This window comes from Perna viridis, chromosome 2 (assembly GCF_037379345.1).
Source record: "Perna viridis isolate PV_CMFRI_1.1 ecotype Kerala chromosome 2, ASM3737934v1, whole genome shotgun sequence".
Classification (NCBI taxonomy): domain Eukaryota; kingdom Metazoa; phylum Mollusca; class Bivalvia; order Mytilida; family Mytilidae; genus Perna; species Perna viridis.
The window spans coordinates 5,585,106-5,605,447 of record NC_142446.1 but is presented as its reverse complement, the minus strand read 5'-3'; the positions used below and the strand labels follow the sequence as shown (position 1 = coordinate 5,605,447).

At 35.0% G+C, this 20,342-nt stretch overlaps 1 long non-coding RNA gene across 1 annotated transcript in view; it reads right to left on the bottom strand.

Annotated features, from left to right (window-relative positions):
* Positions 1-1,142: 1,142 nt before the first annotated feature.
* Positions 1,143-20,342, bottom strand: part of LOC148623441 (uncharacterized) — a 28,209-nt gene continuing 9,009 nt past the window's right edge. Inside the window, exon 3 of the long non-coding RNA XR_015919426.1 lies at positions 1,143-3,020. This is a non-coding gene — a long non-coding RNA (uncharacterized LOC148623441). The remainder of the gene's footprint in view (positions 3,021-20,342) is intronic.

The following is a 20,342-nucleotide window of genomic DNA, read 5'->3' as shown; positions in this document are numbered from 1 at the left end:
TTCGACTACCCCGGATTTGACTTTTAATGTGCAACTCGGTGGGTGTTTATAGAAAAGCAGAGGACGCTTACCCTACACACCTGGCCCATGCTCTCAGTTTTTAGTGGAGTCCGAGTTGCTCATTTACTTTTGTTTCCTTGTATGTATTATTTTAGTTACTTTATGTTTTTTTGTTGCGTTTGTCTGTTTCCCAAGTCTGGTCTTTGTCCCTGATTTACATTCTTTTGATTTCCGCTAGAATTTTGGCTCCCTTGATTACTCTTTAATCCCCTATTTTTTAAGCAATCGTGGCCTTTGAATTTATAAATTTCCCCAAAATACAACTGAGATAGCTCGTTCATCTTACCATGAAAATTTGATCCTTTTTTCATGGGAGTTATAACTCTTTTAATTTAGAAATTGTTCAAATACAAGTGAGGTAGCTTGTTATCGCAACTCAATCGAATTTCATCTCGTATCGTATGGAATATTACCTGTATCACTTGCTATAGGAGTTTAAGACAAGTATAAAATGATCAGGATTTAAATTGATTGCATATAAGAATGAAAAACATTTTTTTTCATATGCTTAAATGCATCAGCAAACATATATGAAGGATCAGTATATTGACATTTGTGCAGGACCAGTATATTGACATATGTGAAGGATCAGTATATTGATATTTGTGAAGGATCAGTATATTGACATATGTGCAGGACCAGTATATTGACATACGTGAAGGGTCAGTACATTGACATATGTGAAACATACGTGAAGGGTCAGTACATTGACATATGTGAAGAACCAGTATATTGACATATGTGAAGGATCAGTATATTGACATATGTGATTTTATGTTTAAAAAAAAACCTGGTATAATATTGTTGGTCGCTGTGGTCACCGTTGCCGTTCGTAGACATTTCAGTATAAAGGTTTCGATCTCTTTGAAACTGTACCTCATAGTGCCATATTCAGGAGAAGGCTGGGATAATTTCATCTGATTTCTTAAAGATTTATGTAGAAAAGCCGGACCCACAGTCGTTTTTTGTTCAGTTCATTTCACATTTTGCCAAACGAACTATGTACAGAAGACGTGTATGTGTTTGTATGGATGGACAATATCAACAGGAATGATTTATAGAACTTTTACGTCCATCTATATGGTTAACCATGATGGTTTATATTTTACTCATTTGTTTTATGATTTTGATTTATCATGCATTTTACTGGAAGAGTTTTAAACAATAACAATATAAGCGTACTTGATACCCCGTAAGTTACCGCCGACATATTTATTGTAGAACTTGTCGTAGATAGATCCTTTTCCTCCTACATTGGTCAAAGGTTTGATTTTCTTTGATCCTTTATCTTTTGTTTTTTTTATATCTTTAATTGGCGTGAAATACGCATACTGTCTTAAACTAGACCTTAGTACCCATTAAGCCTTAAAGGCCTTGCGTCATTGATTGAATTGTTTCAATGCAATTCTTTACAATAGTTTCTCATATCTAATTTGATTTGTCCACATGATTCTATCCTCAATTTATCTGATTTGGACGTACCTCAAACTAAAATTTTAAAGTTTGAAAACCCGTTCCAAGTGGTGCTAATTATTTGTAATGCCGGTACATAAATGTGCCTACAATTTATTCGACTATTCGTCTTGTTTAGATCAGCTTTCTCTGTCAGTACATTACACTTTTTCGATCAGTCTTGGAATAATTTAGTATATCATTGATGGGTGTAGTTTGGTGAGGTGGTTGACACTTCTTAGGCGTTACCGGACTGGGAATGATGGCACTTCTGGGGCATTACAGGACTGGGGTTGTTTGCAGTTCTAGACAGTAACTGAATTGAGGATGGTATCAATTGCGGGCGGCTAGTAGACTGAGGTTTATGTCAGTTCTAGATAGTGACTGGTCTGAGGTTGGTATCAGTTCCGGTCGGTTAGTAGACTGAGGTTGAATGCAGTTTCGGGCAGTTACTGGACTGAGGTTAGTGGCAGTTCCGGGCGGTTACTGGACTGAGGTTGATAGTGGTTCTAGACGGTTACTGGATTGAGAATGGTTTTAGCTCCATGCGGTTCTGGACAAAGATTGGTGGCATTCTTAGTGGTTTCGTGGCTGAGATTAGTGGTAGTTCCGGGCGGTTACTGGACTGGACTGGTGGCAGTTCTATTTGGTTACTGAACTGATGTTGGTAACAGTTATAGATAATTACTGGAGTGGGGTTGGTGGCAGCTCCGTTGTTACTGACTAGTGCTGAGGCTGGTGGCAGCTCTAGGTGTTTACTGGACTGAAGTTGGTGGCTGTTCTAGGTGGTTACTGGACTGAAGTTGGTGGCTGTTCTAGGTGGTTACCGGACTGGTTGGTGGCAGCTCTATTGTTCCAGGACAGAGGTTGGTAGCAGTACTAGACGGTTACTGGAAGGAGGTTGGTTACAGTTCCAGACGGTTACTGGACTAGACTACCATTTCTTAGCGATTGATCTCCTTGATTAAACCCGTCAAACATTAATTTATAAAATATATTAACGTGGTAGGTCTCTTGTCATCTGCTTCGCTGTGCAGAACTATCTGCATGAAAACAATACCATGAAAACATTATAATAATAAAAACACCGAAGAAGCTTGAATTTCCTTGTTAATTGTTCAGGGGTCATTTAATACTATGTCTAGGCTCTCACTGTTTTATATATGATGCTTATTTTAAAAAAAACATGACTTTCTTACTGTCGCATTGAACGTCACAAAACTATTAAAAAATGAAGTGTAAACATGTTTTTAACATACTCAGCACGTAGAGACTTCTACCTTTATAACCTCCATGGTTGTGAACAATGAGTGGTAGAAGGTGACCGTCTATGGTAATTTAGGCAGTCAGTAGGTTCTGTTGGAGGGTGAGGTGTTAGCCACTGCATATTGTTGCTTCGGTAATTTGGACGAATGGTTTTAGCCGACCATGAGTGGTCAACGCAACGCAATTTTTTTTATCGGAAAAGTTGTAGAAGAAACTGTACACAGTTTGGTTGCAAACATCACCTGCGAATATCGAAAATATCAAAATGTACACGCACACTAATTCAATTAAACACAAAGAGAAAATTACAAAATATGTGAATCTGTAGAATAATAATGCCCCCCCCCCTAAAGAACAACTAGCAGATCAAATAATGTATAAACTGAATATTCACTTCAGAATTCAAATGTACTGAAGGTAATACATGGAATGTTGACTAAATAAAAGCTGCATTAGGTGGATCTAATTCAATTGTCCCTCTTAAGAAATTTGAAATCTGATATTGTTGATTCAGTACTTAAGCTTTTTACAATTTCTTACATTCGGGATCGTTTTAATATGACAAAACTGGAATTTCGTTTTTTCGTTTTTTTTTTTGTTTTGTTTTGTTTGTTTTTTTTGTCACGGGTTTTTATTGCTTATTGACAAGAAATCTAGAATTATAAGATTAAAACCCTGTAGTGAGTTTGGTACTAGATTCTGACAAATGGGTGTGATTATTGCCGATTCTTTGTGTTCCTTTAGTGGAGACAAATAAAAGTTTTCAAGTCGAACTAGATAACAAGTATTATTGCTCAGCGCTAACGTATACTTCGATACTTTTTTTATAGTGACATGATGATAGACCAATACCATAAATTAAAACTTATATTACAGAACCATAAGAGTGCCACTTTAAATAAATACAAGGTGAATGTCAACGTTAGGTTTGGATTTTGGTAATTTACTGATTCGCTCGGCGGGGTTTATGAACATTACACTTGACATATGAAATGTCCGGATTAAAACTGAACGCCTTTCTCTTAAATTGGTCTCACAGAAAAAAGCTTTCAATAAATACTAGCCAAGAAGGAGTAGTAATTTGGTGGTGTTTTAGGTTTGAACGGGTGGCAAATACCGGATAATACTAAAATCCAAATATAAATTATATCAAAATTTACGTTTTAACGATTCGTGTAGAAGTCGCCTCCCGTTTCTTGATATATCTTTTGAGAAACATATCGTCAAGTGAACTGCATATTATTAATCGAGACAGCGTAAAAATTATGGGTATCAAATTCCATCGAAATCGAACAACTTTTAATATTTACTGCGGTGGCGGCCATTTTAAAAAATGGCGGTTGATATGTAAATCGATTAAGCCAATTTTGGAATTCTGTATCCTTCGAAGAGTAGTTCTAACTTCAAGTAAAGTTTCATCTCAATTGGATGAGCCACTTTTGAGAAAAAGGGCGGACACTTTGAAGAATTTTTATGACAGGAGAATTTAAATAATAATAATAAGAACAAGAAAAAGAAGAAGAAGAAACACAGTAAAAACAGTAAGTCACCGCCACTTCGTGGTCGGCGACTTAAATATCTGAAACAAGGTAAAATAAAAACTATAGCGGAGTTAAGCTAAACCTGGTAACAACCTGCATATAAACATTTGCTCAAGATTTTAAGATTCTTAAAGAAAAGTGGCCGATGTAGATAATAGAATTTCAAAGCCGAGAAAATTCTTCGATTTATTCCTTCACTATGTTTCATAAAAGATCATTGCGAATTTGAACATGTTTAAAAATTACAAAAAAAATATTAAAAAAAAAAACGGAAAAACTGAAACTTGTACTGAGAGAACGTAAGCATAATGTTTGCTACATGATTGGAACATTTACTGAGAAAAACGAAATGTTTGATACGGGATTGAAACGTTTACGAAGAAAACGAAATGTTTGAAACTGGATTGGAACGTTTAACAAGAAAATGGAATTGAAGCATGTGTTGACAGAACAGAATATTGGATAAGGGATTGGAACGTTTACCGAGGGACGAGAAAGCTGCGTCGGGGTTAGGTACGAAGCTTGGTTAAAGAATGAAACCGACTTGGTGAAAAATTGGAACGTGTGCCGATAAAACGGAATGCTTAATGAAGGATCGGATCTAAAACTAAACATAATCGTTGTTAGTACTAGTTGACAATACTAAAACAATGATGACATACTACGTATTCACTAGATCCGGAGATATTGGGTCAGTTTTAAAGTTAATTCGTTTTCTTCATCATTTAACGAAACTTCAACTAATGAAAAAGACAGAGAATTCGGTTGAATTTATCCATGAATCACATTACGGTTGCAATTCTCTACACATTATACTTAGTTTTTGTTGGCCTGTCTATTTTATTTTAGACCTAAAATTGCGCAAGGTTTCTTTGATATAATTCTTCTATTGTGTATCTGTCATTCAATTCAAACTGGTTGAAAGATATGTAATGTCCAGTTGATTAAGATCTGTTATACAGTGATACCCGATAAAGTTACACCCCTTAATAGTGGTCTTATGTCCATTATTTCCAAAATATTGAGTAACATATTGACAATAAAGGTCGAACATGACTACTTCTATTGACATGGGCGTGAGACTACCGCAAGTCTGTCGATTTAATTGAAAAATATAACCTTTAGCCTCGAATTAAAGTGAGTACGTTAAAACCTGGCTGACCAGTAACCATTCCATTGCAAAGTAACAATACCGAGAGATTCCATTAGAGAGTAACAATACCGAGGGATTCCATTGGAAAGGAACAATACCGAGGGATTCCATTGGAGAATAGCAATACCGAAGGATTCCATTGGAAAGGAACAATACCGAAGGATTCCATTGGAAAGAATCAATACCGAGGGATTCCATTGGAGAGTAACAATACCGAGGGATTCCATTGGAAAGTATCAATACCGAGAGATTCCATTGGAGAGTAACAATACCGAGGGATTCTTTTGGAGAGTAACAATACCGAGCGATTCCAATGGAAAGTATCCTTATGGTATTCCATGTATTTCTTTTATTACTTAACTGTTTTGTTTTAATTGGGGATGCAGCGGACTTTTAAGATAAAATATACCCCATTAGAATGTTTCCAAACTTTCCAAAGTGTTTTGAACTAAAAAGACCATCCTTCCCTTGCATGCCTGTTATTCTCAGTAATATTTACAAGATAATACTTTATCATAGTCAAATTAAGCAAGAAACGGAAATATCCCTTACAGATCGACATACCACACTTACACTAAAAACCAGACCCACTTTCCAAGGCACTTAACATCAAACGGACGATAATTTGTCAGGCATTTATATTTGTCCGTGTACATGTAGGTCAAATTTAGGATGTCTTATGTGTTTCTGATTAATTAGACATCTATATCGATATACTTTTTATGACCTCTCTGAACTGGCTAGGTTTGAATTGATATTTACATTCCAGTCAGAAGCGCGGTCGATGAAAATTCAGATGTTGATGTAAAAACTTACATATATATATATATATATATATATATATATATATATATATATATATATATATATATATATATATATATATATATATATATATATAAGAAGGTTAATATTACAGTGAACAGAATCATGGTGATAACTCCGTCTGTGTCTATAGGTCTTTGTTATGTAGAAAATAACAGAAATGTCAACAAATCACATGTAAATATCATCTGGACAGGTGAACTTCAAAGGTGGAACATAGTATACGTTTGTCACTTAATTCGCCTGATTTAAATAAATGAAGATGTGAGGCTGTTAAATGCAGATATAGGCTTAATGGATTAGTAAACCCCATACAGAGGATTTTATTCAACCATTCAGGTAGCTAATGACATCACAGTGATGTCAAATTATTATAGAAAATGTTTTATGTTGTTAGTAATATTTTGGACAATCATTGTTTTTATTATCAAATTTGTAACTATGAAAACACGAAAAGGGTAGGAAAAAATACCCAAAAATATTACATAAACATAGTAATAGCAATGATATATTATTCCGTTCCTTTGGATGTTGCAATATGTTACAAATGAATTACCAAAATTAATGAGAAAGCAAATAGAAATCTCGAAGTATCAACGATGGGAATTACATTGACAAAAGAATGCAGGGAATAAACAGAAGGGCAAATGAGTAGAAATACGTTGACAAAACAACACCAGGAACACCAGAAGGGCAAACAAGGGTAAATACGTGGACAAAACAACCCCAGGTACACCGGAAGGGCTTACGGGGGGGGGGCATACGTAGACAAATAATGCCAGAACACCAGAAAGTCTAACGAAGGAAAATATGTTGACAAAACAACGCCAGAAACACCAGAAGGAGTAAAGAGGAAAATACGTGGAAAAAGCAACACCGGGAACATTATAAGGGCAAACGAGGGGAAAACGTGGACAAAATAATACCGGGAACATCAGAATGGTTTACGAGGCGAAATACGTAGAAAAAAGACAACACTGGGAACATCAGAATGGTTTACGAGGGGAAATACGTGGAAAAAAAACAACACCGGGAACATCAGAATGGTTTACGAGGGGAAATACGTGGACAAAACAATTCCAGGGATATTAAAGGACAAATGATGGCGTGGACTTAACCATGCCGGGACATTTTAAGGAAAAAAACGAGACATATGAAGGGATATACATGGATAAAACAGTGCCTCGGACATTTAAAGGACAGATGAGGGGATATACGTGAACGAAACATTGCCGGGAGCATTTGAAAGACAGCAGACGCGGAAAATCCCCGCTAAGCTATCCAACAAAAAGGAATTTAAAAGTACACACAAAAAAAAAACAAAAAAACAACAACATAAACCCCATTAAAAACGTGAGGTTCGATCCGTTGACCCCTTACTTCATAGATTACGTGTATGGATGATCTAGACCTTAGGATGTTTTCATATATTATGGTTCAAATGAATGGCAAAACTGTCAACATTACTTCTCAAATTCCATTTCACCCTTATATGATTTAAACTAATACACTTTCTACGTAAAAAACAAAACAAAATCAGCAAGGTTATTGATTTCAGCTAAATATCAATTTCACAGCCGAGAAGTCCGTGAATATAAAAAAATGCCTTCTTCAGACATATATATACCAGTACACAGGTTTTCGTGCAATACTGTGTATATGAGCTGTTTATTCCTTTTCCTGCATTGCATCTCTTATGGTGATAATAGCACGACCTCCTTAAAACTAAGAAAATAAGTTTAGTTTCCATTCTGGTCTTAAATACAGTCGATTCAAATTTCCTGCTTCGTTTTCAAAGGGAACTGTTGGATTCATTGGGTTCAGATAAACAAGTGCACGAACAAGGAATTATGCCCTGATATTAAACAATAATTTAAACCGACGAAACAGACAACACAAATTTATTTTGACACTAAATTAAAACCATTTATTTACTATCTGAGTTACGCCTGTATTTGATAATGGTGCTTATAAAACTAGTCTGCATGGGTCTACTCTGTTAATCATATCATATATTATTGATATACTTATACAAATAAACACAGTTTGTTGACATTTTATAATAACAATATAACAAAATGTTGACGTTGAGTAAATTGTGTACTCGATCACCTCGAACAGTAAAATGACACCGTTCCTATTTTCTTATGTAGAAATAATACTCACGTCAATTATATAATATGATTGGGAATCGAATTATATTTGTTTTAGTTACTAAGATAGAAATTTGATTTAACCTTTCTTTAACAACGAGTTAAAACCGTCTAATGCCCAAATAACACGTGTTTGTAGCAATCAGCGTTTTAATTGCAGAAATAATTGGCTTCTATCAGCGGCTTTTATTCGACTAATAAAAACATTACTCACATCTATTGACACTAGAACAAAATACTTAATACACAATTTAGTTAATGAACTTGTTTGTTTAGTTTCATTGATATACCTTTGATTCCTTTATTGTCGTGTCTCAAGTTCAGGATCAACCATTTGTACCAAGACAACCATATTGACGCTGGTTAATGCACAGAGTCTACCATATCGACGCTGGTTAACATCATTGATTCTTTATACCGAGTTAACTATGTCGGCACTGGTTAACATCATTGATTCTCTGTACCGAGTAAACCCTGTCGACGCTGATTAACATCATTGATTCTCTGTGCCGAGTCAACTGTGTCGGAACTGGTTAACATTAAGGATCCTTTGTACCGAGTCAACCATGTCGACGCTGGTTAAAATCACTGATTCTCAGTACCGAGTCAACCATGTCGGCACTGGTTAACATCTTTGATCCTTTGTACCGAGTCAACCATGTCGATGCTGGTTAACATCATTGGTTCTCTGTACCGAATCAACTATATCGAAGCTGGTTGACATTCAGGATTCTGTACGTATTGAACTGATAACTAATCTGCAGAAAACCGAATCCTTAGCCAACTAATGGAAACCCTTTGTATTAATCATCTCAATATCCCTAGAAATTGGTACATCGTTATTATTGATAAGGAATGAAGAAATATAAAATTCGCGAACTTTTCGAAGTAGTCACTGGAACTCAAAATTCAAGAAACATTGATTAAAAGTATCACTGTAGAGAAACTCCTCATAATGGCAATCTATGTAAATGTAAGTTACTTTGTGCCTTTTTGTAGCCTGACAGGAAGTGACCTTACATGCGAAATGAACAGTAACCAATATGTCAGTATGTTTGAGGTTATACAAAATAATATAAGGATCTAGTCTTGTTTCGCCTTTCTCTTACTGAAAACAAAATTAAGTGGCTCTTAACAGTTCCTTTTATTTTCGTTTCTGGAGTGACTTAGGATAAAACGTTTCTGAATTTTACCTGGCTCCAGTAAGCATACCACAAATATGCAGCCCGACTAGTACAGATACTAGTCGAGATGTGTATTTGATAATAGAAGCAAGCCCGTGTTTATATACTAGTTGGGCGGAAACTTTGATAGTGTGAGCAAGCCACTGTGGTATATACACATTCTGCAAAACACAAATAAAGTCACATTTAAATTCAACCACAAGGGCTTGGTCCTACTATCAAATATGCAGCCAGACAATATACATATACTACATAGTTGATATAATTGTACTAGGCTGGATATATATTTGATAGTGGGATCAAGCCACTGTATACCAGGGTTACTCAATCAAATTCATGGAGCAGCCATGGTGTTTCCAATATTTATTTATTTATTTTTCAAGTAAATGTTTACAATGCTTTAATTCTTGTTGTGTGTGTCTGTTTTCCATGTCTGGTCTTTGTCCCTGGATTACATTCTTTTTATTTCCGCTAGAATATTGGTTCCCTTGATTTCTCTAATATAGACAATAGTTATTAACCAGAAAGACCAGAGTACCAAAACTGGGAATCACAGAACAGTTTGGACAAGAACGTTCAAGTTTAGTACAGCTCAGATTCTGGATTGTGATTAAAATGAAAGTGTTCAAATTTTTTTTTAATTTGCAATTTTGCACTTTCCGAATTTGACCCAATGTACAGTGGGAAATGAAACATATCAAAGAACATTGATACTACTGTGACAGTTTAACACTTGGTCCAAAAGTACAAAGTTAAATTAAGCTTCTCACACTCGTTTCCCTGGATAAACTGTTTGTTTCATGTCCAATGTTGGCTCCTAATTCCTAAAAAGTTCAAGTTACAACCCCCAAAATAGTTTGATACCTTGTGGTACAATGTCTCATATAATCAAGTTATTGTCGAGACATCATGAAACTGCTTGTTTCTAACACCTTGTGTTCGCTCACACCTAAATTGTTCATTTCACGACCACCAACATCCATCTTAAGCTTTCCTTTTTGTGGTATGAATCTTGAAGTACAACACAAAAGAACTCCATTCACTTATTCACTTATAGTCAAATTATCATCCGGATATCAGGAAAATGCTTGGTCTTGGCGCCTTTTTAAATTCCTGAACGATTCAAGTCGCAACCCCCAAATCAGTTCCACGTTTCCTTTTGTGGTATATATAGCACCTTGTGGTATAAAGAGATCCATTCAAATTTGTTATTTTCATTTTCCAGACATGACGTGTCTACGGACGACGACGACGACAGCGTGATTTTTATACGATATACGACCGATCTTTTTTGCGATCGTATAAAATGTATAACCAGTAGGGCCTGGTTATTGTGACAAAAGATCAGTTTACAGGTAATACCTGTCTCATATCAAAGGAAGCAAAGAATCTTGCGAACGAACAATAGCTTCTTAATTTGTAAAGTGATTTAGCCTTTTTGTCGCAAAAATTTACCAGTATATGGTACATAGTCAATATGAATTCCAGTGAACGATACGATACACATAAATGATAAGATGGACAAAACAAAGACAAAAAAAGTACAATCGAGTACAACAGACGGTGGACAACAGACCGATGGGTATTCTTAGGAACTATGTGGCACATGCATACAAGTACAATTGGCATCACGATAGACGACATGACGTGAATGTAACAGCAATATGGTGGACAACAGGGTGTAAAATCTATGAAAAAGTATCGGAATGGTTTACATCAGGTATCGGACAAAATGAAGGAGAGTATTTAGCAACATTCCAACAGTCAACAGAACAGTAACAGCAATATGGTGGACAACAGGGTGTAAAATCTATGGAGAAGTATCGGAATGGTTTATATCAGGTATAAGAAAAAATGAAGGACAGTATTCAACAACATTCCAACACTCATCAGAACAGCAATGGTGTTAAGACGGATAAAAGCAGTTTCAACATCCATCATGACATATCTGTAGTTGGGATTTTTTTTTTTTTTTGTTTTTTTTTTGTTTGGAATTGCGGTGAATATTAAACATATCGCGATATTAAACGGGCATTCCTACAAACCGTGCATTGGAAATACATGTAGTATTGTTCGTTAGAGTACACTTTTTCCTGTCATTGTATGCTATTTTATCATATTTTGAGATTTTCGATTTCTGTGCACTTTAAGTCTTTGCTTGTATTTAATACATGATATTTTAGTAGATAATTTGACCAATCCCCTGCATGTCGATATACAAATATATATACTACTGAACACCGTATACTAACACCACCCGATATGTAGTTAAAACTGGTACTGACATATTTAATGTGGCTAGAATCCATCTTTATTTGATCCTTTCCACAAAATAGAACCCAATAGTTGCTTACTTAAGTAGAATGGTGGACTATATATATATCATGATGCTTGAAGGATAGCAGAAACATTCACGATAGTGATCATTCCTGAGCCTATAAGGCAGACTCGATTTTACTTGTTGTTGAACTCTCCCTAATTCTGTAATCAAAATTACTTCTATTTGTGACGATAACTTTTATTGCATTCAAATAACTTATATATACAAACACTGACGTATCTAAGGCATTATGGTATCAATATACCGCGGCTCACATGACCCCGAGGTGAACCAGTGCTTTATCAACTGGGCGTGTCTGTCAGATACATAGTTACGGAGCTAATGTTTTGCCTCATTTAATACATTGTGTACATTCACATAATTGCTACATTTTCGTTTTACCGAGTTGAATGTTTTGTTCATTACGCGGGACAGTGATTGGTTCTGAGGTTGATTTATGAGAGTTCAATAAAAACTTTCTTTTTCTATTTCATAAGTGATGGATGTTATTAAGTTCAAATGGCCGACATTTTGACATTAGAACCGGGTAATACTACCGTAGTAACAATTCTTTTTTTTCTTTAGTATGTGGTCTACTACACGGTGTTAAGGGTATCCGAGGTATTTTAACGGGAGCTTAAGTTTTTTTATACCTTACCGTTGAAGGCTTTACGTTGTTCTCAAATTATTTGATAGTTCGTAAAGTGCAAATCAGGATAAATTCCCTATCAATGTCAATATTTCGATATCAATAGTCCCTTCCTTCAATCTGCAACTGTCTCTTACACCGCCGCGAGGAAATAGTGCCATTGATATACTCCGTTAAAATTCAAACCGCCGCGGGAAAATAATGCCATTGACATACTCCGTTCAAATACAAACATAAAGATACCCGTTACCGTTATTTCAAAAATATCAGGATCGATTTCCGATAAAGGAAGGAGTTCCAGGCTATTATATACTCATCCGTGGCAAAAAAAGTCGCCTAATCAAACGAAACAAACGAACTGAAAACTGATAGGTTGAAAACAAACTGTACACCGATCTGAATCTTAAAAGATTTTAGTACGATTATCGATCGTGAATTAAGAAGGAGATGACAAAGTAAACATAGAATTTTGCAGGTAGATGAGAGACTTATTTCAACGATTGTAGCTCAAGTTTGAAATTTGACAAACTGTTTCGACTTGGAGTTCGCTAAAATGAATGTATCTTGAAAATTTAAAAACTTAAAAGGCAAACTAGTGGTTTGTTTTTCAATAATGCAAGATGTCAGGGAGTTCTGTATTCATTTATGTAAACCGACAACGAACATGAATATAACGCAAACTGGCACAGTGCTACGATGCCATGTGAGATAGATAAATTGATTGTCATTCGTAATCCGAATGGTAAATTTAAGTAAGAGTTTAATTTTAGCAATTTACTACAACAATCTTGTGTGTAGATGCGTTTGAAGCCGGAAACGGTTCTTCCCTTATATCTTATCAATACTTTTTGTAATTTGACGATTATTTGAGGCGTAAAATATAAATTGATTCAGTACATGAATCAAATAAATTTTTGGTCCCCCTTTTTCGAGTTCTTAAATTGTGGGTCCGATCTATTCAATATTGAATTTAAAATGCTCAGTCTCAATGTGTATAACTGGAACGTAGTACATAGAGTAAAAATGTGTAAATAACATAACACGAATGTAAGAAACAGGAAGAAACACACAAAATACCATTGCAAATGTAAAGCAATTAACTATTTGCAGAAGAAGCTTTATAAAGCACGTCTTTTTGGATTATTTGTAAATTGTTTTATGAACCTATGTTTGAAATTTATGGGATTCACATTAACTCCCTAGCGTCCAGCCCCGTTTTGAAATACAAGCCATGCTTTCGGGGCCTTCGGGAGTGGGTTCTCCAGCAATATCGAAGGTCTACCACGTAAAGCAGTCAGTGGAACGGATTCTGGCAATGTGCAAGAACAATCAGCCAATGAAACCGATAAAAGGGAAGCTTCCACAAGACCAAAAGCTGAAAATGTGCAAGATTTGGAGATGCAGGAGCTTGAAAACAATTAAGAAATGCGAAAGCCGCATTTACGACAGAGATCGAAAAAGGAAGAGGGCTAACGGAACTTTCATGCATCCGCGATGTCCTGGAAATACAGGTGAGATACCGAGAAAGAGCAAAAAGTGTTTCAGACTTTATCCTGTATTTGGCATGAATCAGACTTTTACTTAAGGAGGTGAAGTAGGGGATATGCAAGCATAATGCAGGACCTATAGTCAACAAAAACGATTAACGGGCACGAATGGTTACCTTAATTATACAGCTGACATTTTCCGTCTAACAGCCCACAATATTTGTTATTCAGTTTTGTTGTATGACAAAGAATACCGTCAAATGCAGTAATAACAAATGGATACTGCTTTAGGATTTTATGCTGTTACCGATAAGATTCCAAGTATTGTTAGTTCACTTGGACTGTTCCAAACCCTGATGGTGGGATTCGTTTTAGGAATAATCAAGGTTATAGCGGTAATCAAAAGAATGTAATACAGGGACAAAGACCATGGAGAACAGACATACACAACAAAGAACATGAAGTAACTAAAATCATACAAACAAAGTAACAAAAGCAAATGAGCAACTCGCACTCCACTACAAACTGGAAGCATGGACCAGGTGCACCGGTAAGGTAAGCGTCCTCTGCTTTTCTAGAAACACCCGCCGAGTTGCTCATAAAAAGTCAAATGCGGGGTAGACAAACGAGAAAAGGGAAACCATGACAAGTTGAATAAATCAGTTTTCATGGCGCAGATGGATATACCATCACGATTCACGAGTTCATGATGACGACCATAAAACTTCTGTAGTGATGACTTCTATCTTGTAACAACATAACCCTGTTCCAGAAGCCTATATGTTAGAATTCTGGCGCGATACAAAAGGTCTGCGTAGTTTCGGCAAGCTCTGGCATAACGTATGAGTTGTGATATGAACACTCCATACGCAGGTGCTGAAGGGATGTTGCCACAGATGAAAGGAAAGTTGATAATTCTGAATGAGAAGTCATCACGTTTGTCGTAAAGTTTGGTCAATAGTTTTTCTTTACCATTGATTTCTAAGTCTAGGTCAAGATATGAGGCTGACTTCACAATGTCTGTAGTATCCTTTATCTCAAGTTCTTTGGGGTAGATGCGATGTATCAAATCCCCGAAATTAGGAATGTTTAAAGATGATAAGTCATCTATATAGCGGAAACTGAAATTAAAGGATCTAGCTAAACGATGTTCTTTCTTTCGGATCAGATCAGCTATAAATTGTTGTCGATTAAAAATTCCAGCATTTTGTAAACATCTTCCTCTGTATATCTGGGAGATGATTTGGAATTATTTCTTACAAAGTACGAGGAATCTCTACCAAGAACTATATATTTGTATCTAAGTGTACCATCTTTTGTTTTGAAAAACAATGATGTATAATGTTTTAAGTCGGGATTTTAACTGAGTATGGGGAATAGAAGTATACAGTGTTGCAAAATTATAGTTTTTATTGCTATCATATTCTGATAATAGTCTTGAACTGATTGTCTCCACAAGATCTTTCGATTTTTTATGGATATGCGGCACACAATAAACTTGATCAAATCGATCTTAAAAGTGCATACAAGTCTGCCCAGTGTCACAGTTCAGTCTACCACGATTTCACAGGCTTAAAATGGACTTTTACAGGCGATGACAGTCCTTACAAGTACTTCTAAGTGACCATTCTCGGAGCCCAATGTCTGTGCGTATTATGTAACATGTATTGCTTATTTAAATGATTTTTTTATTTTTTCTATTTCAATGTTTGATTCTATAGATTCTCATGTTAACTAATCCAAGGTAGACTCAGAGACTGTTTAGGTATTACTATTGATAATCGTGATTTGACATTAAGTATGCCAGAAATAAACCGTCTGAATTTCATGATTTGCCATTGTCTTTTGAAAGGTGTAAACGTGCGAGTATAAAACAATTTGTGGAAAGTTGAACTGGGCATGTCAGATGTCCTTGAGACGTATACTTGATTATGTTTCTGATCTGCAAAATCGCAATAACAGAGTTTCATTATCGTCCGAATTTCATGCTGGTAAATTTTATGAAGCTTTTTAATGGCACGGTAAAGTTTATTGACTTAAATGAAATACCTGCCGTTTTTTAAAACAATTTCCCTACACATCCTATGTAGTGTAATCATTTTATTTGTACATTTCAATTCGAGGTACTAAGAAAACTAAATCCGATACAATATAATTTTTATTCTATTATATATTTGATATTTAAGGAGACAAATTCTAGGACGCGATGTTTTACTTAATTAGACTCTTGTCGATGATATCAGGAGAAGGAAAATGGTGAATATGTAAAAAATATGAAAAACGTCAGCTCAAGGCCACCCATGGGTCTTCGGTGATCGACCTAGAAACCCTAACACCACTGGGAAGGCTGCAGCTCGCCCCCCTCCTCCCCCCCAAAAAAAACATTATACACAGGTACAGCGAAATAGTTGCCTCTATATACTCTAGTAACACAGTAAACTGAAAGTGAAAACGGAGCAAGTCATACAGAGGTCAGAAATTCCTGACAGGCACAAACAAGGTACGGCGGGGTTAAAGTACTTTGGCATGATAACAATCCTCCCCTTTTTTAAAACTGAGTCCCTTGTTAAAACATTAGGAAACTGATTATACGTTACACACATGCACAAACAAAAGACTTGATATGCCAGATCCAGATCAGTTTAAACCTACAGAAAGTTATGTCTGATTGATTGGTTATCTTTATTTCCTCCAAATTTGTTCATTTTTTCCGTAACATTAAACAAATCGAAGTATATTCACATACAGGGATGAAAAGAACAGGAAAAAAGATGCCGTCAATCACTAACATAAACACAATAAGAAAAAAAAACAGAAAAAAACTTGATCATGAGTCTTGTTCTTAGACATTGTTGTTTAAATTACAATATAGGTCATTTTTGAACTCATATAGTTTGAACTGCGACACATAAGGAAACTCCATATGTCCGAATTCAGAGCTTGCATCGCTGGTGTCGTGCCTCCCAACATTGATATACGGAAGACTACGGAATCGTTCACTGATAAGAAATATCAATCCCAATTCTTCCCATGCGGGATTTATTGTTAAGGAAACCGCGGCTGTCATTTTGTCAGTACTTCGATGAGGACATTTGTGGCAAATCAAAACGAACGGTGTTTGTGTTTATGGACCTACAACCAGTGCCATGTGATCATAAAAACTGTTGAATTTTTACACTGCATACTCCGAAGCTTTCTTCTAGATATATATCAAATGACTAGGATACGATTTGATTTTACCCGGAATGTCGATATTGCTTTACAGTTTCTTTCTTCTGTCCCTTCTTACTCCGTTAATTTATTTTGTTTGGGTTTGGGGCTTTTATTTGTATGATTTGGGACATGTAATTGGGGGTTGTTTGCTTGGGTGTACCAAACTGATTAAATATTGCTATACATTTTCGTTAAATATTTGTAAACCAAGATGGTAATTAAGCGCGTTCAAATTTCGTAATTTTAGTACGTCGAAAAACTCTCTATCTAAATATATATCAATTACACCTTGTATAAGATTAGTTGACAGCAAGTGTATTTTACACAAATTTCTGAGATATCGGTCATTTTAACACTTGTCGGTGTATATGAATAAAAAAATATGCCTTAGCCCTGGTATGTGTCGTCTGACAACTGAACCCAATTTAGACTTTTGAAGGCCAAAATCATAAGGATAATTTCATCATTTGAATTTGTTTTATCTATCATAGTTTTCAAGATATTGGCTGAAAACTGCAAAAAAAAAAACGTCATTTTTCGCCCTGTTAAGGACAATAACTCCAACAAGGAGTCGTCCTACAACGTTGACCCAGTACGACTTTAGTAGACCTTGTCATGAGGATCAAGTTTATTTTCTATCTATTAAAGTTTTCAAAATATTGGCTAAATACTGCAAAAAGCCTCATTTTTCGCCTTTCAAGAGCAATAACTCTAACAAAGAGTCGCCCGACAACTTTGAATCAATGTAGAGCTCTTCGGGCTGACGGAAGAAAATCACATTTATTTTCCAATTTCTCAAGTATAGTTTTCTTTTTGATATAAGTGATTGTGAAAATTTATTTCCCTTGTGAGTGAAGTTTACATTTCTGTTAAATGGAATATACATAAGATAATAATGGAACAAAAAGGACATATATTCATATTTTTTTTTTTTCAAATTTAAGTCATTGACACTGCAGATATATTATATATTTTTCATACATTACTCAATCATGCGAAACACATATTATTTTAGTTTCTCTTAATTTTAGAGATCATTCAATTGAATTGAAAACAAAATCAAAAGGTTATTAAAAAAAGATTTTGAAAGACTTTTTTTTACAAATTAAAGAGGTTAACATTCTTGAACTTGAAATTTCATGCAATAAAAACAAAGAGAAAATTAAACACTTTTACTATTTATCTTTATTTTTTCTCATTTTTGTTTCTTTTATAAACATACAATAGAAGTGTAATATTAATTACATCTAATTTTTGTCTGATGACCTGCTGTGCTGTCTCAAATTATGATATTGAATTTTTAAAAACCGTTTTCAATTCTCAGTTTTTATTTTTTTACACCTAATGTTGATTTTAAAAAACAATTTGAAGTTTTGATATTTTTTATTATACAATTGTTTTGAATTATATTTTCTACTTCACACACATTTTTTTCTTGTGTGATCACATGATGGCATGAGACCACAATTAATTTTCAAGTGCATTTCAATATACACATTTGAGCAGATTAAAAAAAATTCCACCGGCGCAAACTGAATAAAACTTATCTGGCCTTAAGATATGTACACACAGGATTTTATATATAAATTGTAGAAAATTTTACCATCATTTTCTGAAATTAATACATATAACCCGGAGATGGGGTAAACATGACAAATGAACTGAGTTAAAAGTCCTAAATTTTAACCTTCTTCCACTGAACCAAATCACAACTTTTAGTCAAAATTGATTAATGAAAAAAAAATCATATGTAATTTTAACCTATTTTCTACCAATTAGAGGCAAAACTTCTGCAAATAAGTTTCCAGTAAATATATGAAAAAATGTGGAAGGTACCTACTAACAAAGTCGGAACTATATTCGTTTTTTTTTGTACAACCAAGGAGAATTAATTGTGTTCTCGTACCTGATAAGATAAAGGTCTCAGTATCGTATTAATTTTCCCATAGACTTCTATAGTGAAGTGCATATTTTTAGGATTTTTTAAAAAATATGTAAATTGATTCAATAAAACTTTCACTTATGTAGCGTTCCTAAGGACATGTGAAAAAATAATTTCCCGCAAAGAAAATAGGGTGAGTCCACGAAGATCGGACAGAAAAATAGTCTGGAACTATAAATAGCCATTTTCCCTACTTTCACTTTCGTTTTGCACTCACCAAACCAACCTTTTCAGTGGAACATTTTTATGATATTATGTTAGATTTTCTTTTTAAAAGTTCTTTATCTTACAGTGTGATCTTTGCTCTATTCTATAAGTCATTGTTCATATCTTTTGACAAAACATTAGTTTGTAGAGAGGCAAAATGAAAATGCACTATATTTTTATGGCACCCATGTTTTGAGACGTACACCCGCTCAGGGATGTGCAATACGATACTGGTACCTAAAGTATAACTTGATAGATACGTCATAATCATGATGCATGCTGGGAAAATATGTCAGCCTCCTGTGTTAGTGTTTTCAGTTAATTAAGGCTAATTCGTGAGGCTTTGAAATTAAAGAAACATTTTTTGCATGTTTACTATTAAATTAGAGTAAATCTCTTTTGGGGTTTCTATTCCCTTTAACAAAAATAGATTTGAAAAGGGTCTGTTTAAAAAAGTACTATTTTCATTTACATACCAAAACCACTCAAAAACAATGTTCCATTTACATTTCTACGACAATCTTAGGGAATGTTTCCCTTAATATACCTAAGCCACTCTAAAGGCTTGTTTCCCTTTACATATCCACGGCAATCTAAAGGAATGTTCCCTTAACATGTCCACGACAATCTAAAGGAATGTTTCCCTTTACATATCCACGGCAATTTAAAGGAATGTTTCCTTAACATGTCCACGGCAATCTAAAGGAATGTTTCCCTTGACATATCCACGGCAATCTAAAGGAATGTTTCCCTTAACATATCCACGGCAATTTCCCTTCGTATACACAAGTCACTTTAAAGGAATGTTTCCCTTTACATACCCAAGTCATTCTAAAGGCTAGTTTCCCTTAATGATTCCTTTTACATACCCAAGCCACTCTAAAGGAGTG